The sequence below is a fragment of the Lagenorhynchus albirostris genome, chromosome 21 (assembly GCF_949774975.1).
Source record: "Lagenorhynchus albirostris chromosome 21, mLagAlb1.1, whole genome shotgun sequence".
Lineage (NCBI taxonomy): Eukaryota > Metazoa > Chordata > Mammalia > Artiodactyla > Delphinidae > Lagenorhynchus > Lagenorhynchus albirostris.
In genome coordinates, this window is record NC_083115.1 from 1,385,907 (window position 1) to 1,391,906 (window position 6,000).

The 6,000-nt window shown below is 48.2% G+C and overlaps 1 protein-coding gene across 2 annotated transcripts in view; it reads right to left on the reverse strand.

The window, feature by feature from the left end:
• The window catches only part of CSGALNACT1 (chondroitin sulfate N-acetylgalactosaminyltransferase 1), a 170,930-nt gene extending 165,968 nt beyond the window's left edge, over positions 1-4,962 (reverse strand). Inside the window, exons 1-2 of one of the 2 annotated variants that reach the window (XM_060136441.1) lie at positions 4,048-4,962; positions 3,181-3,273 (exon numbers count right to left, since the gene is read on the reverse strand). The gene's annotated coding sequence lies outside the window, so the exon portion shown is untranslated. Of the gene's footprint in view, positions 1-3,180; positions 3,274-3,586; positions 3,712-4,047 lie in introns of those variants that run through there. The other variant, XM_060136443.1, reaches the window with a different exon arrangement.
• Positions 4,963-6,000: the final 1,038 nt, after the last annotated feature.

Genomic DNA, 6,000 nt, shown 5'->3' on the forward strand with positions numbered 1-6,000 from the left:
TATCAGACTACAGTGAGAGGAGCAATAACGCTGAGACCGAAACTCACAACCGGAAATTCATCCCAACATTTGTTTATAAATATAAACAAACACGCTAGAGGCTGCGAATGTAGAGACAGTGCTCCCTTTGAGGACAATGGCAGCCAAAGGACAGACATCTAGCAGGTAAACAACTGTAGGCAATGGAGAAATAAGGTGGGAGGTGGCAGGGGGGCACAGAGGCCCAGCCCCAGGCCAGGCAAAGGCTCAGGAAAAGGCTTTCCAGGGCTGAGTCCTGAGTCCAGAGAAGGAACGCAGTCTGGAGGGCAGAGGACAGAGGAGGCAGGGAGGGGAGGGGCCGCCAGGACAAGACGCAGGCGTTAAGAGGCTGAAGCAAGAAACCAACGGGATGGAAGAGCGTCTCAAAGAGCAGAGCCCCGGAACAGGGCAGAAAAGACAAAGGCCAGGCCTAAGGAAGTGTCGATCAACAGGGAGAGATGGCGGTCCACTGGCAGGCGTGCACCAGTGGACACCCACGCTGGTGCCAGCGTGACCCTCCTGGTGTGGCCCGGAGAAGCCTCATCTGCGGAAAGTAAACTGTGCTCAGGAGGATGAGTTAAAATTGCAGCAGCAAACACTGACACTCATGAAAAGCCTACAGACTTTACGTCTCATTCCATTAAATGGAAAGATTTTGAGAGTCTAAAACAGGTCCCAAAGAAGCCTACTTTATAAAACACAAACTGCCCTACTGAATTCTCTAGTTTTGCAAAAATGCGCAACTTGCCAAGTGTCTCCATTATAGCTTTATATTAGTATTTACTTATAATACCCGCTTCGTTCCAACATAAAACGGAATCAGCTACCATTTTACGTGAGCTGGTAGACGCGTGTCACGGGCTTGTAGAGTTGCAGAGAACGACGGGGTTATCCGTCCACAGACAGAGTTTGTATCCCTCAGACATGAGGCGAGGAACTAAGTGGATCACAGAGGTGAGAACAGACGGGTCTGCGGCCTGCTGCGGGGGGCGGCGGCGGGGGCGGGGCGCTCGGGAGGCCGTCGTGGAACAGGGATGACAGGGCAGTGACGGGCGCCAGTCCGAGAGGGTGTGAGGGCCAGGGGCCAGTGGCTCCTGCTGGGCCGGGACCCCGCTTGTTCCCTTTCCCACGCACCCGCTCACCCATTCATTGCTTCCTTCTGTGCCTCCAGGTGCCAGGCCCTGCTTCTGAGTGCCGGAAGCCCCACAGGTGGGTTGCTGCTGAAGGACCAGTAAACGTCCCCTGGGGGGTGGCAAGGAAGGAAGAGCTGCTGGTGGGAAGGAGAGTGTGGAGACACGGGGCACGGAGTGGGGCACAAACACGGAGGGCAGCACTTCACCGAGAAGGACTGGCGGCAGCACAGGCTCCGGGGAGGACGCGGGGGCCACCGGGAGATGCCCCGGCAAGCCTTTCAAGGCCTCGTGCTGGTGTGCATCTGAATCAGTCACCTCTCCTGGCTGGTATCCATGAGCACCGTGCATGGGGGTGGCACACCTGCCGACCAACACCCCAGACACTCTTTCCCCAGTTGACACCACTGCTCCCCACAGGTCTGGTGAAGCTCCACTACCGAGGGACGTTCAAGTCCCTGCGTCTATAAAGGACTCAGTCTGCAAGAAGCAGTTCCTGGAAAACCAAAGGCTTTCCCAAGCTCGTACTGCCCCGCGGGAGCCTGACTCCCTGGAAATATCCAGTCTTTGCAGCGGGATGCACAGCCCCCAGGCCGCTGCCAAAACCCAGGTCCGCCGCCCTCATTGCTCGTCCTGAAGGATAAACATCTTAATCGGCTTCTGATTACTTCTCTATTTTGTACAGTTGACTTTGGCTCTTTTCTACTATTACCTCAAGGCTTTAATATCATGGAGTTCTAACGAACTGCTCTCTTCTACATCATCCAAGTAATTCTCAAAAACATTAAACATCGCAAGACCTCAGATTAGAAGAATTCCATTATGACCCTTAAGCCGGCCTTGAGTGACTTAGGCCTCTTAGCCACTCGACTTTCTACTCAGAAAAGAACTTGTGAAGAATTATTCTTTAGTTATTTTTGTTTGATTATTAACTTTGGCCAAGGTTGGTTTTATTTTTCGTTACTGGTGACTCAGATACAGTGCCTTTAACTCCTCATTCTCTACTGTTTGAGTACAAAGTGGTACATTAACCCAAAATCACATCCTGTGTTTTGACTTTCACTCTTTTATCTTAATCAGTGTAACAAAAGTAAAAACAAAAAACACAAAATCATGAACAAAACCTCCATAGAAGTCTGCTAAATGAAGGAGGGTGAAGGCATTTTCTTGAAGATATGCGAAGGCTGAGCACAGCTTACCTATTTTCATTTTTATGGCCCCAGAATCATGTCCAGAGGAAACTAAAAAAGGGTTTTAGCTCTGCCGAAGGTAAGAACCACATATACGACTTCCCACCTCATGCTGTTCCATTTCAACTCATGATGTCCCCGAGGTTCTTGTTTTTTTCAAAGTTTAGTATTGCCAGATGTAATAAAATAATTATTGCCGAGAAATTCAAAATGACTGGTTACAACAGCTGAACTAAAACAACGTTCCTGAGATTTACATGCGTCCCCAGTCTGAAACCAACCGTACAATCCATCAGCGTACTATTATTCTCCAAGAATTCTAGAAAGTATTCCCCTAAGATATTATAAGTTAGAAAGGAAGATCATCCTTCAATTTCCTAAACATCTTATTTAAATAATTATTTTGTAGCATGGTGAAAATTACGATGCCCTTTTGATTATGAGTTAAATATTTGAGAAAGCTTAACATTTTGTCACAACTTCCAAAAGGAGAACAAATGTTCCTACTTAAGTGAACTTTTTTTAAAAAGAATTATGCAGTTCTTCTAACTGTTTACATTACTGGTTTCAGGCATTTGCTACTCTGAGAAGAGACAAATTATGAGGAAGTTGGCAAAGTTAAATGTTGATTACAGGCTTTACAAGTGAAGAAAAGGCTTTTCCAAAGCAGCCAAGTAATTGTATTACGTTGAAAAAGTACTCATATCTTAAAATGGTAATTTGTTATTAATGGAAAGTAAAATGAAATTTAGCACATTTCAAACACAGCCACAATATTGAATAAACTCAGATCATACAGAGGTTCATTTCTTAAGTAATTCATGATTAACAGACTCACTTACCTGAAGTATAGGAAAAGAAGGTTACGAGGAAACTACATCATTTTTTCACTGGGTAATAATATCTTGACTTCTCTCCTTGAAATGGAAAGGAATCTAAAATACAAAAAAATAAAATAAAAATAGGAGTCGCCCTTGTGAATTTCCATGTCTTAAATTACGAAATTTTAAATCATTTAGGAGATAAAATGCAATTCATCCAAAGTTCTGCCCCAAAAAGCAGGATGGTATTTTCCCTTTTCTATCTTAATGGGTAAAATGCAAAATATTTGTTAAGACACACACACACACACACACACACACACACACACACATAATCAAGGTTTAAAACAAATGCTGAGAGCCATGCAGAAGTGTGTGTAAAAGCAAAGCAGAGTCACATGCTCGGAAAAGACCCCAAAAAGCAAACCTCGCAGCGAAGCAGGGTGTCCGCCGCCCGCTGGGGCCTGGGCGCTGCGTCCGCACGGAAGCCGCAGCTCAGGTTGGGTCAGGGGACCGCGCACTGCGCCGGCACTTTTTTTTTTTTTTTTAATGGTCGTAGGGACTGAAATGTTACGAAACAGCAAATCCCCGGGAAGTTGGAGAGCCCAGCTCCCCGGGACGCGCGCCCCCGCGGACGCCCCCGCGCCCCGACCCGGGGGCGCGCACGGCCCGCGGGACCTGGCCCGCGGGACATGCCCCCCGGCCCCGCGCCCCGTGCCCCCGCGCCCCCGCGCCCGGCCTTGCAGGAACCCACCGAGCCGCCCCTGGGTCCACGGAGATCGACGCAGATGGGGAAGAGGTAAGAGCAAAACACCCGGGAAGCGAAGGCGAGGAAAATACTCTGGAGGGGACTGAGCCTCCCTGCTAAGTAGATGTTAGTAATGCTACCTTCAACTCTCACGCAGAGTCGTCTTTCCCGAGTTTGTGATTTCATCTCATTTGTCTTTATGATTTAAGTCATAGCAAAAAATAAAAAATACTATATGGTTCCCTTTTCACACGCAGGAATTAAAAAAGGCCCAGGGTGGTTATACGAGGACAAAGAAAAGACTGATAAGCTGCTGAGGTCTGCGACCACTAACTAGTCCCCCTGCTCCGCTGCGTTGGCCTCCTGGTGCTAGAGCGGGGCTGTCACGTGTTTGTTCCCCCCTCCCGTTACATTTGAAGGTTTTCTCTGCGGCATTGACACTCAGTCAGTACAAGTGTGAGGAGCGTCACCGTAGAAGTTGGGAAGCCATCCGTGTCCACACACTCTCACCACTTTCCTGCAAGTGGGCCAGCCGGGGCCCCACGGCAACGCCTCTCCTAAAAGCCACTTCCGTCCCTGCCTGGCGAATTAATCTGTGTTGAAATGGAATTGCAGTTGGCAGAACGGCAGCAATGCCAAGATCGAATAATCACTTGGACCCGAATCTGAGTTGTTTCCATCCTTGACAACAAATAATGTTACCCTCCGGAGCCTGCGGGGCCAGGAGTTGAAATGAGTTTATAATTTGGCTTCCAGGCTCTCTTCTCACTCTCAACCACTTAAATGTCCTTTTCTGCCTTTTAGCATGCAGGGGGCAGCTTTGGAGGCTGAATCACCGACGTGGTCTTCATTGATATCCGTCATGAATATTCTTTGCCAAACAAATAAAAAGAGGAAAAGCCCACATCATTCAAAACCACATTTGTTTTAACAGTGAAACTAAATAGACTGTCGGCTCATACTACCACATGATCATTAATAATCTAATTTGTTCTTCTCACTCCAGCAACTTGAAGAGAAATGCTCAGTGTTTTCATCTCCACACAGAGGCCCCATTCATCTGGCCCCTCAGTGCCTGATCCTGGTGATGCCAAACTGCAGGTTAAGAGCCACAGGACAACCCAGCGCCTCCTCTTTTCCTAGTAAAGAACTCATTAACACTCGGATCCTTGGCTCTGGGAAGTACATTGTCTCCTTAGCAGTTCCAAACATCATGTGCCCTGGGAAGGTAGTCATCTCTAGCTGGTGATGGAAAAGGAAAGAGACAGGAAGGCAGAACCACTGGCAAGACTCCCTAGAGATCAGGGTGGGATGGGAATTAGCATCTTGGAAAATTACTGGAGGTGAACCACAAGTATGCAAAGGACAGGTGGGCGTGTCCAGCTAACATACCCTGTTAGGAGGAAGGGAAGTGTCATCACCCACACGCCTCCCACACGCCTCCCACTGAGTGAGCGGCTCTGCGTGTGCGCTCCCCCCATCCCCACAGCGATGCCATGGATGTCTGCGTTAACATCCCCATTTTGCAAATGGGGAAAATGAGGCTCAAAGGTGTTAAGAAACCTCTCCGACTGGTACATGGTAAAGCCAGGATTTTTCTGACTTCAAAACCAAAGCTCGAAAAAGAGAAAGAAACGCAAGCCTTTACTTCTTCTAGGATGCAACGTGGCCTTGTCTGCAAGCGCTAGTCCTCACGGGTGGTTCTCCAACAGGTGGGTGGCTGCCGCCAGTGGTAACCTGGCAGATATGCTGCCAGCATCCAAAGGCTGCCCGTGAGGTACTGGGAACAAAGAGCCTCCCTCATCCTTCATAAGAAATCACAGTGACAAAGCCACTCTTGGACGAGCCTTCCTGAGTATCAGAGAAATAGACAATAACAATGTGCCAAAAATAAAAGCTAAATCCAGGGAAGCAACTGCAGGTACAGAGTAGAGAGAGTACCTTTCTTTGTCCAATTCAGAAAATAGTTCTCGTCGACATCCCTCAGGCTAAATCCAGGTCTGAGGGCGCCTCTCCTGTCATCTGATGCCCTGCTGTTCTCAACAGTTTGGCCTAGAGAGTGAGGATTACAGAGGGGCTTCTGTGGATTACAG